This window comes from Pseudorca crassidens, chromosome 10, assembly GCF_039906515.1.
Source record: "Pseudorca crassidens isolate mPseCra1 chromosome 10, mPseCra1.hap1, whole genome shotgun sequence".
NCBI classification, from domain to species: domain Eukaryota; kingdom Metazoa; phylum Chordata; class Mammalia; order Artiodactyla; family Delphinidae; genus Pseudorca; species Pseudorca crassidens.
The window spans coordinates 16,234,359-16,253,320 of NC_090305.1; the positions used below are offsets into that span (position 1 = coordinate 16,234,359).

The 18,962-nt window shown below is 37.2% G+C and overlaps 1 protein-coding gene and 1 long non-coding RNA gene across 6 annotated transcripts in view; one reads left to right on the top strand and one right to left on the bottom strand.

The window, feature by feature from the left end:
- Positions 1 to 18,962, top strand: part of CDKAL1 (CDK5 regulatory subunit associated protein 1 like 1) — a 650,929-nt gene that overhangs the window by 229,944 nt on the left and 402,023 nt on the right. The window lies entirely within an intron of this gene.
- LOC137232974 (uncharacterized) lies at positions 1,082 to 6,891 on the bottom strand. The gene is made up of 4 exons (XR_010947259.1): positions 6,792 to 6,891; positions 3,473 to 3,575; positions 2,488 to 2,572; positions 1,082 to 1,255 (listed from the first exon to the last, which is right to left on the bottom strand). It is a non-coding gene; the product is annotated as an uncharacterized lncRNA (long non-coding RNA).

Sequence of the window (18,962 nt, forward strand, 5' to 3'; positions counted from 1 at the left end):
CCTTTCCCATCAATGTTTCGGGTTCTAATCTTTACCTTACATTTATTCCTGTAGGTTTATTGTTTGTATCCCTAACACCTAATAGTCACTAGCATACGGAAGCTCTCAAAAAATATTTTATGACTCAATAATGGTATGTTTTCATTCAAAGGGTCTCTTGCTGTTTGCTGAGTCTTGACCATGTATTCCAGCCTTTCTCAGTTTGTGCTTTCTGAGAGAATTAAACCTAAACTTACAACCCGAATGTTCTAGGCATTCACTGTGGTTAATGAATTCTCTTTTCTCCTGGGCATCTAGATTGGTAAACAGCTGTGTACCATTCTTAGGAGATTGGAGAAAACGATCGTTTAGGTTATTTTTTGTAGTATTTAATTATCTCGGCACACTGGTTTAGAAAGGCTGGTTTATTCCTAATACCCTTCTGAAAGCTTACTTCTGAGAAGTGTCATCGTTGATTGACTTCATTTTGATGCCAGTGTTTTTACCCCACATTTCCTTAGGTTGCAGAGACTTAAGTTTTTACTAAATGTTTTTACCCCACATTTCCTTAGGTTGCATAGACTTAAGTTTTTACTAAGGGTGGTTGCTCAGTTTGCTTTATGCTGAATAAGTTACAGAAAATTGTCTTAGTCTTTTAAAAGAACCAGCAATAAGTGTGTAATGGAGCTCTCATATTGCTGTATTTTTCTCATGTAAAGCATATACAGCTTGAATGTCAAACTGGTCACTGCTTGGGTGAGCTTGTATGTGAGACAAGCTGGGACCATGACAGCACAGGTTCTAAGGGCAAAGGAAAGAGACTAGTGGAACTAGTAGGTTGAGTATCATTAACACCAATGTGGCCACTCCAGCTGACCCCTGAGAGTCAGCCCTGTTTTTAGGCATGACATCTAAGCCTAGTAACTGTCTGAGTTCTTCCCAAAGGGGGTCAGCATTAGATGTGTCAGGGCTCAGTTGTACTGTTACCGAGTTCAAGCTCATGCTGCTCACCGCATGACAGGCCAGTAAATCAAGAGACGAGTTGTTGGGGAAGGAGTAGCGACTTTATTCGGAAAGCAGGCAGACCGAGAAGATGGTTGGCTTGTGCCCCAAAGAACCATCTTGCCTGAGTTAGAATGCAGGCTTCTTTTATACTAAAAGGGGAGGGAGTGAAGTCAAACATTTCCTGGTTCGGGTCGGCCTCTGAGGGGATATGTTCATTTCTTCCTCCCTGCAGTCATTCACAGGTGGGCCTGGTCAGGATGTTTCCTGTGAGCTAAACAAAGGTATTTTAGCTTAATGCTCATTACCTGGGAGGCAGGGTTCCCAGAGATGGGCCGTTATGTATAATTTAAGCTTACAGGCAACATTCCTTTAGTGATTAACTTGTAATAGAATACAAAAGCTTCTTCCCTATTACAGTATGAAAATAAAAGAAGAAATAAAACCATACCTATCCACAGATGACATGATTATTTACCTAGAAAGTCCTATGGAATCTACCATAAAACACCTAGAACTCGTGAGTTTAGCAAGGATACAGTGTAAACCCACCAAAAAGCAATCCTCTTTCCATATATACTAGCAATGTACAATTGGAAACTGAAATTTTAAAAAATATTTTACACAGTAGCGCTAAGAAAAATTAATTAGGTATAATTTCTTAGGTGTAAATCTAACAAATCATGTATAGGATCTGTATTTTGAAGACTATAAAACAGAAGGAATCAGAGAGGACCTAAAAAATAGGTATATGAAGTTTATGAATTGGAAGACTCAACATAGTAAAGGTATAAATTCCCCCCAGGTTCATCTGTAGATTTAAAGTAATTTTAGTGCAAATTCCACTTGGATATTTTTTGTAGGTATGGACAAGCTAATTCTGAATTTTCATTTTATAATGGAAAGACAAAGGAACTGTAGTTATCTAAAACAGTTTTGAAAAAGCACAAAATTGGAAAAATCATACCACCCTATTTTAAAACTAATTATAAAGTAGCAGCAGTCAAGGCAGTGTGGTAGTGGTAAAGGGATAGACACTTAAGTCGGTGGAGACAGAAGAGCAAGACGTAGGCCCACACAAATTGGCCAGCTGAGTTTTGACTAAGGTGCCAAGTCTTTTCAAGGGGGAAAGAAGTATTTTCATCAGAATGTGCTGGAACAAATTGAATATCCATGTGAAAAAAGAAAAAAAGCCTTGACCTAAACCATATACATATATGTATGTGTATGTATGTATGTGTGTGTGTATATGTATATGTATATATCTCTCCTAAAAGGATCAACTGTCTAAATGTTAAATTTTAAAAATTATAGAAGAAAACAAAGGGAGAATATTTTTGTGACCAGACCGGTGGTTAGGCAAAGAGTTCTTTGACATGATACCCAAAGGACAATCTGTAAAAGGACAAAAGATGGACTTCATCGAAGTGAACAACTTTTGCTTTGTGACTGGCACTATTAAGAGAATAAAAAGCAAGCTGCAAACTGGGAGAAAACGTTACATACCCAAGCGGTACCAGGTGTTGATGGGGTTACGGAGCAACTGGAGTTCTTACACATCGTCGGTGGGGATGCGGAAGGTACAGCCCCTCTGTAAAACAGCGTTTTAGTTTCCTTAAAAAGTTAACCATGGGCTTACGTGACCAGTAATCCTACTTCTGGACATGAGAAGTGCAAACTTAAATTCACAGAAGAACCTGTACACAGATGTTTGTAGCAGCTCCCTTCCTAATTGTACAAAACTGAAAACAAGTCATATGTCTTTCAGGAGTTGAATGAATATACTGTGTTACATTCATTCAATGGAACACATTACCAAGCACTAAGAAAAGAATGAATGGTTGATACCCTCACCATCTTGGATGAATCTCAAAAGCATTGTGCTGAGTGGAAGAAGCCAGTCGTAAAAGGCTGTAACTGTGTGATTTATTTATGTGACATTCAAGAAGAGACAAAACAAATGGTGATGGAGAAGAGGTCCATGAGTTCCAGTGGGTAGAGGTGGGGAAAGTGTGCCTATTAAGGGATAGCAAGAGGGAGTGTGTTGAATGGTGGAACTCTTCTGTACTGTTATTGCCACGGTGGTTCCATATGTCCATATATGTGCTAAAATTCATAGAACTATGTACTCTACAAAAAATCAATTTTACTATGTGACAATTATTTTAAAAATTAATTGGCCTGTAAAGAAAAAATATATTAAGAAATGTCTAGATGGGGAGTTAAGAGATTGAATTTTGTGAAAAATTGTTTATACCTCACTTAGGTAGGAAGCAGAGTCATCTGGACAGAGTGGGAGATGGGTTTGTGTCTGTATATTTGAGAAGAACTGAGCTTTGGAACAGTTGCCAAGGGTAGATGAAGCATTAGTGAGTTTATCCTCAGTACTGAATGGGATATTGTCACCTCTAGGTAATATGAGGTGAATAATGACAGTGAAATGGCAGGATTATGTCATGATTTGATCTATTAAATAAAACTTTTTAGTTACCTGGTGCCATTTCCCATTAAAGAAGACTTCCTTTCATTTTGACAATTCCTGCTGGTTGCCATTTGTTGGTCAGAAGACAACTTTCAGAAGTATTCTATTGTTGCTGGAGGTGGGAATGGGCAAGGGTGGAATTTGGTTAGAACAAAAATGTCCCAGTCACAGAATAATTTTGTTATCAAATTGGATGGCAGAGCATTGTGTTTATTATCCAGTGGCACTGTGCTAAAGAATACAACATGCCTTGACATTACCACAGCAAGCACTTATCACAGTATTCCCAGTTCACAGGAGAGCAGCAATCAGAAAAATTAGACAACTTAAAATGGAGTATCTGTTCCCAGCAGAATTTCTTTACAAAAGGAAAAAAATGAAAATGAGGCTGCAACCAAATGAAGTTTCTGATTAGCACTTTTATTAGCCGAGCAAAAAAAGCCACTCATCAATAGTGATTTAATTAAATCATGTTTGATCGTAGCGCTGTGTCCCGTGAAAATGAACTTTTAGATGTTAGGTGAGAACAGTTGCTCAAAGATTTGAGGACATTGGGAGCTATGTCAATAGTTAATTATAAAACAAGACAAATGATTTCATGTGGTTTTCTTTGGGTCTTGATTAGTCAGCAGATGTTTCCAGTGCTTCTCAGTTGTTTATTAGAGGAACCAGTGATGAGTGTGTAGTGATGGAAGAATGAACCTCTCTGAATAGATTGTGTCCAACAATCTACAGGTGAGAATATTTAGGCAGAAAGTAAGAAAGCACTAATTCAGTACAAGCCGAAGTGGAATCTGCTAAGATGTGTTGAAAGTCTTAGACAAGTTTACAAAGGGGAAATTGTAGGGTGTGTAAAGCACATAGTTATTCATTGTGTTATTCAACAGTAGAAAATATTTGAGGAAAGTATTTGAATCTTGTCATATATTATTGAACCGGTGGTGTCGTTGGTGAACTTCATTTTTTTCTCACAAACTTAGCCTTTCTCAGTTCCATGAAATTTTGTCAGAAACTAAAGCTAAATACAGTGACTTGCCTTACTACACAGCAGTTAGTGACTTAGCAGTGGCAAAGTTTTACTCTGATTTTTTTTGAGGTGAGGGCTGGAATTGAAATTTTTCTGAATGGGGGGAACCACTCTTAACTACTATTACTGAACACTAAGTGGCTTTGGAAATTAGGATTTGTTAAAGATTTGATAATATATCTTAAATTAAAATGAAAAGGTAAAATGGAACTTATGTATAAAGCTAATACTACAGTAAATTCATTTTGTTAGCAACTAATGTTTGCATCACAAGTAATGTCCAGCTACTCTTTATGCTTCATGTGCTGTCAGGACTTAAACCAAGAAGCACACCCTCCATTCCCACCTAGATTTGTAGCAGATACATATTTTGAGCTCCAACTACCATCCTAGCAGCATTTTTTGGACCTCAGTGCCAGAGCAAAGGAAATTTCTGTACTGCAAAATCCATTTAAGTGTGCAGTGAGGAACTCCCACCTAACCTTCAATGGAAAGGATTAATCTGCCTTGTAATGAAAAGCTAAGAGGCAAATATCAAGAATAGAATTCTGTAGATGCCTTCCAGGTGGTGAATATGCTCAATTACAATCATGCTTGTGTGTTGCTGTTAGTATTTGCCATTACTGATCTGTGTGAAAAGACATTTTCAAAGATAAAATGAGTAAAATCTCTTCACATATCTGTCTTAACAGATGAACATTTTTAACTGATTTTGATGATAGGGGACAGTAACTTTGAACTGAAATTAAGTAAAATATTGTCCTCCATAAAGAGTTTCATTCTTCTCATTAATAGACTTGTATTACAAAAAAAATGTATTCTGTTACTGTATTTTGAATTTTGTCAATAAAAATCTTATGGAAATTTGTTTTCTCTTATTATATAAGTGCCTACATAATAATCTTGATATTGCCTTTTGGCCTGGAAAGCCTGGCCTGAAAAAATATTTACTGTCTTGCCCTTTATAGAAAAAATGTGCTATCCCTTTGTTAGTTGACTGAAATGTGGAAAGGGGAGTGATGGAAACAGGAGACATGATGCCTGTGGTTTCTGGCGTGACATTGCCATGATGTTCTTGCAGACAGGAGTTCAAGAGAAGAAGAGGTTTGGTGGTGAGACAAAGAAGAGTAGTTGAATTTTGGACCTGTGTTTGGGATGCCTGGGGGAGATTTTCAGGAGCCAGTTGAAAATTTGGGACTGGGTTTCAGGAGAGAAATTAGGACTAGATGTGCTGTCATTAGTATAAGTTGGTAATAAGGGTGTGGTTTTAAATGTATTTTGTATTCCTTTAGAAAACAAGTATATTTTCCTACTATGTTTTCTGTTTTGAAACAAGGCTCAGTTTTCATGGAGTTCCTGAAATACAGACTCTGGTCACTAAGTAACTACTGTTCTTTGATTTTATAGTAAGGAGGATATTTCACCTTCTCTTCTTGACTACATGATATAATTCTCTTTCATTACGTATACTTTTCATTCTCATCTAGAAGATCTTTTTTGAAGGCAAAAAGCATACGTGCATTTTGGCTCCATCAGTGTTGCTTGCAGAAAAACCACAGTGTTTTTATCAGGGGGAAAGCAAAAACTTGTTTATAGTGGAAAGCATAACAAAATCTGTGATCTTTTTGCCTGAGGACTCTTTCCAAAACAACTTCCTGTAACAGACATCTAAGGTCAGTATTTCCTAATTAAGACTGTTTAGCTAGAGCTGGGGCTCCCAGTCCCAGCCATCACCCATAGGGCCGTTCCTTCCTTACACAGGGGCACCCCACACACACACCCCCACACACACCACACACACACATTCCTTCCTTACACAGGGGCACCCCCCCCCACACACACACCACACACACACATTCCTTCCTTAATGCAGTGTGTATTTCAGCTTACTAGTCAGCATCTGGGGGCCATGCCCTTTTTAGCTTAAAATAATATGCTAAGAAAAAGATGTTTTACTTCATATCACTAGTGATTTTTAAACTATTATTTTTGCCTTTTTCTGAAAACAAATTTAGAAATCCAGTGTGCCGAATAGGAATATCTCTTCAGTAGCCAACTGTGAGCAGAGAATATACTGCATTGGTATTTTTGTATACTAGGAATAATTTGTGTACCTGGAGTGCGTGAGGTGAAGCTCTGCCTGAGGAGGCAGCACACTTCTTTTTGTTCTTGTCTGCTCTCTGCAGAACGCCTCATTCTAGTGAATGCTTAGGAAATATTTGTTCGGTTGAACTCAATAAAATTATGAAAATAGAGGATTAACAATTGAAGAATAAATAAATTTAGAAAGGAGACACTTACAGATGAGTCGCTCTGGTTCCTGAAGAGTGACAGAAAGTTGGGGATTGGTTTGGCTCATCCTTTTTATTTTTAGCTGACTTTTTTTCTCTTTTAAGAATGTAACTCCCTGAAGAAAGATAATATTATTTTTGTGGTCTTACGAATAGGAATTACTAAGGAATATTCACTATGTTTAGCATATGAAAATAATAAATACAAAATAGAAAGGGAAGCAGCAAGTCAGTTTAATGGTACATCTAAACTTTTAGTTAGATGTCCCTATAGACTCATAGTCATCCTTTATTTTGTATCCTATTTTTCTACCTTTTACTCTTCCACATTTCCTTTATTATTATTATTTTTTAATTTTTTTGCGGTACGCGGGCCTCTCACTATTGTGGCTCCTCCCGTTGCGGAGCACAGGCTCCGGACGCGCAGGCTCAGCGGCCATGGCTCACGGGCCCAGACACTCCGCGGCATGTGGGATGCTCCCGGACCGGGGCACGAACCCGTGTCCCCTGCATCGGCAGGCGGACTCTCAACCACTGTGCCACCAGGGAAGCCCTCCTTTATTTTTTTAATTATGGAAGATTTCAAGGTGTAGAAAAGAGAGGGTAATATAATGAACCCTCAAGTACTCACCAGGCTGCAGTGATTACCAACTAATGGGCAATCCTATTATTCACCTGCCTCCCGACCCCCCCCGACCCCCCCGACCCCCATCCCCTTGCCTGCCCTAGCACAACTTGATTATTTTGAAGCAAGTTCCAGACAGTGTATTATTTAATTGGTAAATATATCAGTTATGTATCTCTAAAGAAAAGATCTTGTTCATTCTTTTTCCTTCCCATATTGGCGGGGGCAGGGGGAAGAGAAACCAATCTAATACCATTGTTACACCTAAAATAAAATGAATAGATTTCCTTACTATCAACAAATACCTAGTCAGTCTCAAAACTTCCAGTTGATGCCCTTGTTCATTCTTCTTCTCCATCTCCCCCAACCATCTTTACAGTTGGTTCTTTTGAATCGGGACCCAAAGGCGACCCACACACTGCTTTTGGCTGATACATCTGCACCACCACAGCACTTGGTTATGTGTCCAAGTTGGCCATCAGGCTCACAAGACTCAAGTGATTTTAATCTAATACTGCTTTTATGTCAGTTCATAGAAGGACCAAGGGCAGGAGACATAACAGGTGCAACATTTTCATCTCATCAGGAAGCCTGGTCTGTCTACTCTAATATACAGCTTATTTTAGCCTTCACCTATATTGAACATTACAGCTGCCATGGTCAAGAGCGAAGGTGTGTGGATGCCACCTTGACACAGCGTTGACTCAGACTCAGTTTTTCACTACTTTTTTAAACCATTCGGTTAAGTAGGCCCAGCCCTGCATACCATTTCACTGAATACAGGGGCAGTTTCATGTAACGGATGAAGCAGATATAATGTTCTGAGTTCGTCTTAACTCTGATGTTTCCAAGTAGGAGAAAAGGGACATTGAGGTCATTCCCAGGAAAGTCTGCATCAGCCCAGGCCAGTGTTAACCCTTTACTCACATGGTCTCTTATGTATTTCTTCATCTGTTGTTTGGTTTTTCTCTTTCTTTTTTAACTTAGGAAATCATTTCGTTTGTCCTACAATTTCTCACGTTCTGGATTTTGCTGATTATATCCTCACTGTGTTATTTAATATGTTTCTTTATTTCCCAGTTTCTGCTGTGAACTGGAAATTAGATCTAGAGGCTTGATCAGAGTTTAGAATTTTGGCAAGAATACTTCATAGCAGGTGGTGTGTACTAGTTATTGCATCATATCAGGAGGCTTATTTCTAGTTATCTTACTTTTGTTACTCTGTGCTGTCTTAGTCTATTTGGGCTGCTGTAACAAAATACCACTGGGTAGTTTATAAACAACAGAAATTTATTGCTCACAGCTCATGAGGCTAGGAAGTGTAAGATCAAGGCATCAGCATGGTCACCTTCTGGCCAGGGCCTTCCTCTTAATTCATAGCTGTTGCCTTCTTGCTGTGTCCTCACATGGTGGAAGGGTCAAGGGATCTCTCTGGAGCCTCAAAATTATAAGAGCACTAATCCCATTCATGAGGACCCCACCCTCATGACCTATTCACCTCCCAAAGTTCCCACCTACTAGTACCATCACCTTTGGAGGTTAGGATTTCAACATTCGAATTTTGGTGGAACATGCATTCAGACCATAGCATGAGGATTATGTTGTTAACTGAATCCAACCTATGTGAAGTTTCATCAGCTTTTTACTTACTGGTGGAAAAAAAAAAGGCTAACAAAATAAGAAATATAGATCAATGGAACAGGATAGAAAGCTCAGAGATAAACCACGCACATAAAGTCACCTTATTTTTGATAAAGGAGGCAAGAATATACAATGGAGAAAAGACAGCCTCTTCAGTAAGTGGTGCTGGGAAAACTGGACAGCTACATGTAAAAGAATGAAATTAGAACACTCCCTAACACCGTATACAAAAATAAACTCAAAGTGGATTAAAGACTTACGTGTAAGTAAGGCCAGACACTATCAAACTCTTAGAGGAAAACATAAGCAGGACACTGTATGACATAAATGACAGCAAGATCCTTTTTGACCCACCTCCTAGAGAAATGGAAATAAAAACAAAAATAAACAAATGGGACCTAATTAAACTTAAAAGCTTTTGCACAGCAAAGGAAGCCATAAACAAGATGAAAAGACAACCCTCAGAATGGGAGGGAATATTTGCAAACAAAGCAACTGACAAAGGAGTAATCTCCAAAATTTACAAGCAGCTCATGCAGCTCAATATCAAAAAAACAACCCAATCCAAAAATGGGCAGAAGACCTAAGTAGACATTTCTCCAAAGAAGACATACAGATTGCCAACAAACACATGAAAGGATGCTCAACATCACTAATCATTAGAGAAATGCAAGTCTAAACTATAATGAGGTATCACCTCACACCGGTCAGAATGGCCATCATCAAAAAATCTACAAACAATAAATGCTGGAGAGAGTGTGGAGAAAAGGGAACCCTCTTGCACTGTTGGTGGGAATGTAAATTGATACAGCTACTATGTAGAACAGTATGGAGGTTCCTTAAAAAACTAAAAATAGAACTACTGTACGACCCAGCAATCCCACTACTGGGCCTATACCCTGAGAAACCCATAATTCTAAAAGAGTCATGTACCAAAATATTCATTGTAGCTCTATTTACAATAGCCAGGACATGGAAGCAACCTAAGTGTCCATCGACAGTTGAATGGATAAAGAAGATGTGGCACATACATACAATGGGATATTACTCAGCCATGAAAAGAAACGAAATTGCATTACTTGTAGTGAGGTGGATGGACCTAGAGTCTGTCATACAGAGTGAAGTAAGTCGGAAAGAGAAAAACAAATACCGTATGCTAACACATATATATGGATTCTTAAAAAAAAAAAAGGTTCTGAAGAACCTAGGGGCAGGACAGGAATAAAGACACAGATGTAGAGAATGGATTTGAGGACACGGGGAGGGGAAGGGTAAGCTGGGATGAGGTGAGAGAGTGGCATGGACATATATACACTACCAAATGTAAAAGCAATAGCTAGTGGGAAGTAGCCACATAGCACAGGGAGATCAGCTCGGTGCTTTGTGACCACCTAGAGGGATGGATTATGGAGAGTGGGAGGGAGATGCAAGAGGGAGGAGATATGGGGATATATGTATATGTATGGCTGATTCACTTTGTTATAAAGCAGAAACTAACACACCATCGTAGAGCAATTATATTCCAATAAAGGTGAAAAAAAAATAAAGTCAAAAAAAGGCTAGACAGCCAGCTGCATCAGGGGTAGGCAGATATATCCTGTAGTGTGACAGATAAATATTTTAGGCATTGTGGGTCATATAAAATCCCTACTGAATAATTTTCTTTGTGTCATTTTACATCTGTTTACAAATGTAAAAGTCATTCTTAGCTCCCTGGTCATATATAAACTGTGTGAACCAGATTTGATCTACTGGCTGTAGTTTGTCACCCTTCGTCCTACATCCATTCTTTTTATTAAGCATTGCAAAATCATTAAATTTTAATTCTCCTACTATTGCTTCTTCACCTTTTAGTTGGAATGCCTATGAAAATAATTTTTTCCTAATTATTTGTTTACCCTGACGTACAGTTCCTGTAGAAAAGGCAGGATGAATGCCTGATTCTTTCCCTTTTAGTTACTGGCATTGGAAAAATAAGTTGGCTCCCTAGTACTCTCCAAAAGCAACTATTACATTTTGTTTTGCTTTAAATTTTTAACCAAGAATCATTACACACTTATGGATTTTTTTTTTTTTTTTGATGTCTTTCAAACCATTGCATGTTGGCTAGTGGAGGTTCCTTCACATTGGGTCCTGGGTGTTTTTGCCTTGGTCTCAGTGATCTTTCTAGTGTACCAAGTAAAGAGTTGGACATATGCGCCATCACCACAATCATAATGAACATTTCACCCCCAAAGTTTTCTCATGCTGCTTTAAAATCCAATCCTCCCTCCTTCCCTATCTACAAACAACTGATCTACTTTCTGTCACTAAGGATTAGTTCGTATTGATATTTTATAGAGTTTTATATAAATAAAATCATATAGTATGATTTTTTCTAACTTCTTTAATACAGCTTAGATTGTTAGATTCATTTATATTGTTGTGTATATGACAATTCATTTATTTTTATTGCTGAGCAGTACCCATGGTAGGGATATTGCAAAATTGGTTTGTCTGTTCATTTGTTGATGGATACCTGAGTTATTTATTTTCTGATTTCAAATAAAACTGCTTTGACCATTATTGTGTGAGTCTTTCCATAGACAATTGCTTTCATTTCCTCTTGGGAAATATCTAGGAGTGGATTGGCTGAACTGATTGTACCGTTTTGTCTTTCTGCTAACAGTTGGTGACAGGTGCAGTTTTCTACATTGTTTCCAACACTTGATATAGTCAATCAGTGCTAGCCATTGTAGTGAGTATGTATTTATATCTCAGTGTGGTTTTAATTTGCATTTCTCTTATGACTAATAATGTTGAATATGCATATGTCTTTTTAGGTTAGTGCCTGCTCAAATCTTTTGTCTTTTTTTATTGGCTTGTTTGGCTTACTATTCAGTGCTGAGATTTCTGTGTATATGTTGGGGACAAGTTCTTTATCTCATATATGTATTTTCTTTCCTTTTCTTTTTCTTTTTTTGCAAATATTTTTCTTCCATTATGTGATTTGTCTTTTGAACAGTTTTAAATTTTTATGAAGTCTAGGTTATTATATTTTAAAATACAATTTGTACTTTTTATTTTATTTAAGACATCTTTGTCCATCCAAGACCACTAACATTTTCTCTCTTTTTTTCCTAGGAATTCTACAGTTTTAGCTGTTACATTTAGATATATTATCCATATTTGGTTAATTTTTGCATGTTGTGTGAGGTAAGGGTTGAGGATCATTATTTTACATATGAATATACAATTGTTCCAGCAATGTTTGTTGAAAGTATCATCTTTTCCCCATGTCTTTGAACCTTCATCAATAATCAGTTGTCAATAAACGTGTGCATCTATTTCTGGGCTATCCTGTTCTACTGATCTGTATGTCTCCCTTTGCACCAGTTATACACTATGTTGATTAGTGTTGCTTGAAATCAAGTAGTTTGTCTTCCAACTTCATTGTTCTTGTGAAAAATCAATTATACTGTTGTAAATCATTTGCAGTTTTAGAAATTTTAGAATCAGTTTTTACCAAAAATAAAAAGGCCTCTTTTATGATTTTTAATCAAATTGTATTGGATTTATAGATCATTTTGGGGAGAACTGACATCTTTACAATGTTGAATTTTCTAATCCCTGAGGATGATATATTTCTCCATTTACTTATATCTTCTTTAATGTCAGTGATGTTTATAGTTTTTGTTAACAGGTATTACACATCTTTTGTTAAATTTATTCTTAAGTATTTTTGGGGGGGGGATGTTATTATAAATGGTATTTTAAAATATTTCAATTTCCAAATGTTCATTACTATTATATAGAAGTATAATTGATTTTTGTTTGTATCTTACCATCTTGCTAAACTTACTTATTAGGTCTAGTAGTTTTTTGTAGGTTTTTTTTAGAGTTTCTTACATAGATAATAATGTTGTCTGCAAATAAATCAGTCTTCTTTCTTTATGATCTCTAAGTCTTTAGATACTTTTTCTTGCCTTATTATACTGGCTAGGACTACTAGCCTAATGTGAAATAGAAGGATAAGAGTAGCAGCTTTTTTTATATATATCAGGTGAAAAGTGGTGGTCTTTCACAATTTAGTATGATGTTAATTGTGGGCTTTATGTTGTTGAGGGAGTTTGCTTGCATTCCTAAATTTGCTAAGGATTTTAATCATGAATGGATGTTTAGTTTTGTCAAATGCTTTTTCTGCATTTATTGAGATGGTCATATGCATATTTTTTCTTTTTTAGTCTTAATATGGTGAATTGAATTAATAGTTTTTTTTTTTTGCTATACGCGGGCCCCTCACTGTTGTGGCCTCTCCCGTTGCGGAGCACAGGCTCCGGACGCGCAGGCCCAGCGGCCATGGCTCACGGGCCCAGCAGCTCTGCGGCATGTGGGATCTTCCCGGACCAGGGCACAAACCCATGTCCCCTGCATCGGCAGGCGGACTCTCAACCACTGCACCACCAGGGAAGCCCGAATTTAATAGATTTTTGAATGTTAAACCAACTTTGCTTTACTGGTATAAATCCCCCTTGGTTATGATGTGTAATTATTTTATGCATTTTTGGATTCAATTTGCTAAAATTTTGCAACGAATTTTAAAATCTATTTTCATGGAAAATGTTGGTCTGGAGTGTTCTTGAAGTCTAGCTTTTACATCATGGAAATGCTGACCTCCGTCTTTTTATTGGTATGTTTAGACCACTTACATTTAATGTGGTTATTGGTGTGTTGGATTCAGTTCTCCCATTTTGCTGTTTTCTGTTCATCCCATATGTTTTGATTTCATTTGTCCTCTTCTCCTGCCTTCTTTTGCATGAAATGTGAATTTTAATTTTATCCCTTTATTTTGGTCCCATTTTCTTAGTAGTTGCTCTACACAGTTTACCGTATCTATATTTACTACAATTTACTTCCAGGTTATACCATTTTAGATATAGGTTAAGAAACTTATAGCAGTATATGATTACATCCTCTTTTCCTTCTTTATTCAATTATTGTCCTACATTTTGCTTTTTTATATATTGTAAACGACATAATAAATATTTCCTGTCACTTCAACTTGGCCAGAAGCAAAAGTCTTTTTGCCATTGTTTCATTTAGCATTCTTGCTTTGGTATTCTTGAGAATGGTTGCAGTTTTGGTTTTTGAATTCTTTGTCAGATTTCTGAATTATTGTCATGTTTGTTTCATAAGAAAAGTATTGGATAATTTTCTTATTTTCCTGTGTTTAGGAGTAGTTTATGTAGCACTTGTATCAGTGGTGGAAGGAGTTTAGATTCTCTGTTTCTGCTCTAGTAATAGGGTCTTTTGTGTTCCTGTGTTTTCGGGGATCAGTTTTGCTAAATTGTATGTTTCTAGAAGGCATTCATTTTATCTAGATTTTAAAAATCATTTACATAAGTTTGTGCCGAGTAGTTTTTTATTTCTAAAATTTTCTCTGTTTTGACGGTTATTTCTTTCTTGCCTTTTCTGATTTTTGCATGTTTTTTTCTTTATGCCTTGCTTCCTGATTAGCTTATTGTTTGTACACTTTTTTTATGGAGTCACCTTTATTGGCTTTTATTCTGATTTTAAAAGTAAGCATGTTTATTGAAAAAAGGTTTAGAAAATTTGGAAGAATCACAAATAATAGGATAAAAATCAGCTACTCTACCACCCAGATATAGCCTTTGTTAACAGTTTGGTAACATTTCATATGTTAAATTAATTGCATATTAATTTAACACAATTGAGATCAGTTTTCTGTGCACATACTTGTGTTAATTTCCTAGGGCAACCATAACAAAGTACCACAAACTAGGTGGCTTAAAATAACAGAAATTTATTCTCTCACCATTTCAGAGGCCAGAAATCCAAAATCAAGGTGTAAGCATGGCCATGCACCTTCGAAACATGACTCTAATCTATGTTCATTTTCACATGCCCTTCTTTCCTGTGTGTTTGTGTCCATATTTCCCTGTTCTTTTAAGGAATGTAGTCATTGAGTTAGGGCTCGTCCTAATCCAGTTTTAGCTCATCTTAATTTAATTATATCTGCAAAGACTCTATTTCAAATTAGGTCACTGTCACAGGTTTTGGGTGAACATAAATTTTGGGGGTACACCATTCACCCAAGTACTGTATTCTGTTATTTTCCCTTCTATTTATTTCAAGGCCTTCTTTGTACTTTTATTTTTATAAGTGAATTTTATGGTCTACTGCTGGGCACCATCAGTGCTAGAGTATATCAGCAATGTGGTGTGCTAGCAGCCAATTATACGTCCAGTTTATCCGTAAACAAATTGCCATCATTACCTAACGAAGTGTCATCATAGGAAAGAGAGGCAGGGCTCATGAAATTTCCTTAGAGCTTATATCCCAGTTAATTTTAGAACATGAGACTGTTCTTTCTCGTATCGTTCTTGAAAATAATTAAAATGTATTATATCTAAGTGAATAGAATGAACGTGGTGTTTTTTAAACCTGAATTAAGAATCATAAAAATGCAAATAGATTTAATCAAATTGTATCATCAGAAAACTTCAAAAAAAAATTGGTGGCTTGCAGGCTTCCCTGGTGGCGCAGTGGTTGAGAGTCCGCCTGCCGATGCAGGGGACACGGGGTCATGCCCCGGTCCGGGAGGATCCCACATGCCGCGGAGCCCGTGAGCCATGGTCACTGAGCCTGCGCGTCCGGAACCTGTGCTCCGCAATGGGAGAGGCCACAGTAGTGAGAGGCCTGTGTACCGCAAAAAAAAAAAAAAAAAAAAAAAAAATTGGTGGCTTGAGTGGTTTTTTTGTTGTTGTCGGTGGTGGTGGTGGTTGTTCCTGGACCCTTTTTATGATATCCATCCTGGTCCTCACATATCCTATAATATTCTCTAGTTATCTTCTGCATTTCTTTAACAAATGTTGCTCTATCTCTGTTGCTATTTTTGTAACTCAAAAGTCAGTGGCTTTTCCTTATGATGAATTAATAAGTATTTATTGTGTGGCTGTTTAACATGTTACATTTTAATTAGTCTAGATACAGGATTCTGGAGGGCAGGGTATGGGCAAGGACCCAACATTCTTTGAGGATAGTACGTGCAATGTACTGTGTGATATTACATGTTATTTTTGCTCATTTCTTAAAACTGACTGAAAGGTAAGTATTACACCATTTTCAATATTAGAAACATGGAGACAAAATCATATCGCTAGTTATTGGTATAATTGGAACTGTAATTTAGGTCTTCATTTTCGAACTTTTGCTTATAGCGCTACGGACTGAGGATTTTTCAACCTTAGGGTGGTGTGAAGGTGATGCGCATTTAGTAGAAACCCTATTTCCAGCTATGCATTTTGCTCTCTGCCCAGGCTAGTGGAGGGAGTGCAGTGCCCTCTCTCAGTGCCGGGCAACAGAGGTGAGCAGCCCCCAGCCAGCCATGCCATCATGAGGGTAAACAGCTGGCACACTTACAACCAGTCCCTACCCAGACAACCATTCTGCTTTTCACTTTTCAGGACAGAATTCCGTACATTACATGAGAGATTCAACGCTTATGAAATAGGCTTTGTGTTAGATCATTTTGTCCAACTGTGCGCTAATGTAAGTGTTCCGAGCATGTTGGAGGTAGGGTAGGCGAAGCTATGAGGTTTGGTAGGTTAGGTGTATTAAATGCATATTCTCAACTTAGGATCAATTTATCGGGACATAACCTCATCGTAAGTTGAGGAAGGTCTGTAGTTCTTTTTATTAGTAAATGTACAAGCAGGGTCCAGCGTAGAGACAGAAGGTATATATAAATGTCCTCTATAAAGTCTTCTGTAAGGCAACCCATTTTTAAGAGTTGAAGTGGAATTTGCTTAATTAGTTTTTTCTTTAAATTATTTAAATTCTCAGTCATATACTATCTCTTCATCATCATTACAGGTTTAAAACAATTCTCTGTCAGAAGGTTGGAGAAAGTCATGGTCAAACTGCTTTTATTTTATCCTACTGATTTGTTTTATGTTATTGGATTAAGTAATATGGGGACTTCTAGGTGTTTTAAAAACCCGTCTTAAAAGAAGTGACTATTTATTGTTTTTTGAAGGGTAATAATGATGTGAAGTTGTCCTCCATCTCCAGCCAGTACACACATGCACCCTTTGTCTGATCAGCTTTGTGTGACCCAGGAAAGCACAGACTTACTACTGTTATACTGAGAGGTTTTATGGTTTATAGCAACAAGGAACTATATCATAGGATTTTTGTGAAAAAAATTGCTTGATCTTATAGAATGCTTTATGAAAATAATGGTATGCTGGATGAACATGAGTATAACCTGAAGTGCCTGGCTCTCAAAGAAACTTCCTATTCCTGAAGAAAAGGTCTTTTACTCTTTTCCAAGCCTAGTGCCCCCACTCCCCACCCCCTATCCCATCCCTCCCATCCCCACCCCCAGCCCATCCCCATTCCCACCCCATCCACATTCCCATCCGCATCCCCATCCCCATCCGCATGAAGACTTACCAAGTAGTCATTACATTATGGTTCATACTGTGGTGTCAGCTTTTCCCAAAGGTACTCCCCTCAAACTACTGAGTCATTTCTATGATGATGGCTTATTTCAGAGCTTTCACAATCTTGTTTGGTCTTGTGGGACCAGATGTTATACTGTCACAACCAAGAGTTAGATTATGGTCTTTGATAACATGTCTTAAACTTGGAGTTAGCACTATTTCTTCACCTGAGGAATGTTTCCGAATTGAATCTTATAAACTGTTCTATGATAGTAATGTCATGTGTCTCAGATTTGTACCTCAGTCATTACTCACATACTATGGAGCAATAAACTCAAATTATTATAACATTATTGAGTTGTCAGTATTTTAAATAGCAATCCAGTATCAACTAATTATCTTTTTTGTGTGAGTGTTTTGTATTTAAGAAAAGTGGTAAGGTTCTTCTCATTAAAATTAAGCTAATGTTACTTTTCTACCTCCTATACTTGAAATCAGTTACTTAAAGGAACTGTAGATCTATATTATAACCACTGAAAATAAAGAAGAGTGACTACATAATTTCCCATTCAGGGCTTCTACTTCATAAGGCTTCATTCAGAATCAGAGTAAGATTTGTTAGAACAGATGCATTAAAATTACATAAACATTTAAGAATTCATAGTGAAATTCTTTTCAGTATATTATGCTGTACCAGTATGGTGCCCCTGTTGCTATGAAGTCACAGTGAGATGCTGTGGTACACTAGGGAGGAGGGAGAGAGGCTCTTTGTTCATCCTCTTGTGACACATCTTTATGATTGCATATGTTTAGAATGTAGGTTTTATAGAATGTTTTAAAATCTTTTTGTCCTCTTATGTGTTATTAACTAACACAGGATTGTTTCTCCAGTTTGAGGATGCTGCAAGAGCTTGATTTATGCTTTATATTAAACGACTCATTTGGTTGAACTAGAGTTAATGGTGCTTACAAGTGACTCACTTGGTCTGGTTGTTGAGAACACTTTCTGACAGTGCCATTTTCAAATGGTGTTTTCTGTAATTTTGGCCATCATGTAGCTAGCATATGTTGTTGCAGAACTTTGATTTATATGTTTGCTGTTTTATTTCCCCATGTTTTGCTTGCTTAAATGTTTATCTAGAGTATATATTTTTTACCTATATTGATGGATAGTTCGTTAAAGATGACAGTCTGCTGGGCTATCCAAAAAAGTTTCAGGTAGGTTATAAGCAAACATCTCTTTTAATTTGCTAGGCAAAATAATTCGAGTGTATTTTTTGAAAACCTGATAGGTTTGCCTTGTAGGTTTCTTCTGACTCCAAGTCTCTATAAGAATTTCGAATTTTTTGAAGAAGTGGCAGACTATTCATTGTTGTTGGCAAATGTATTTCTTTTGGATTCATTTAGGGCTCTATCTCCTGTATTCCTGATGGTCAGACTGATACCTGAACTTTGCTTCACCCCTTTG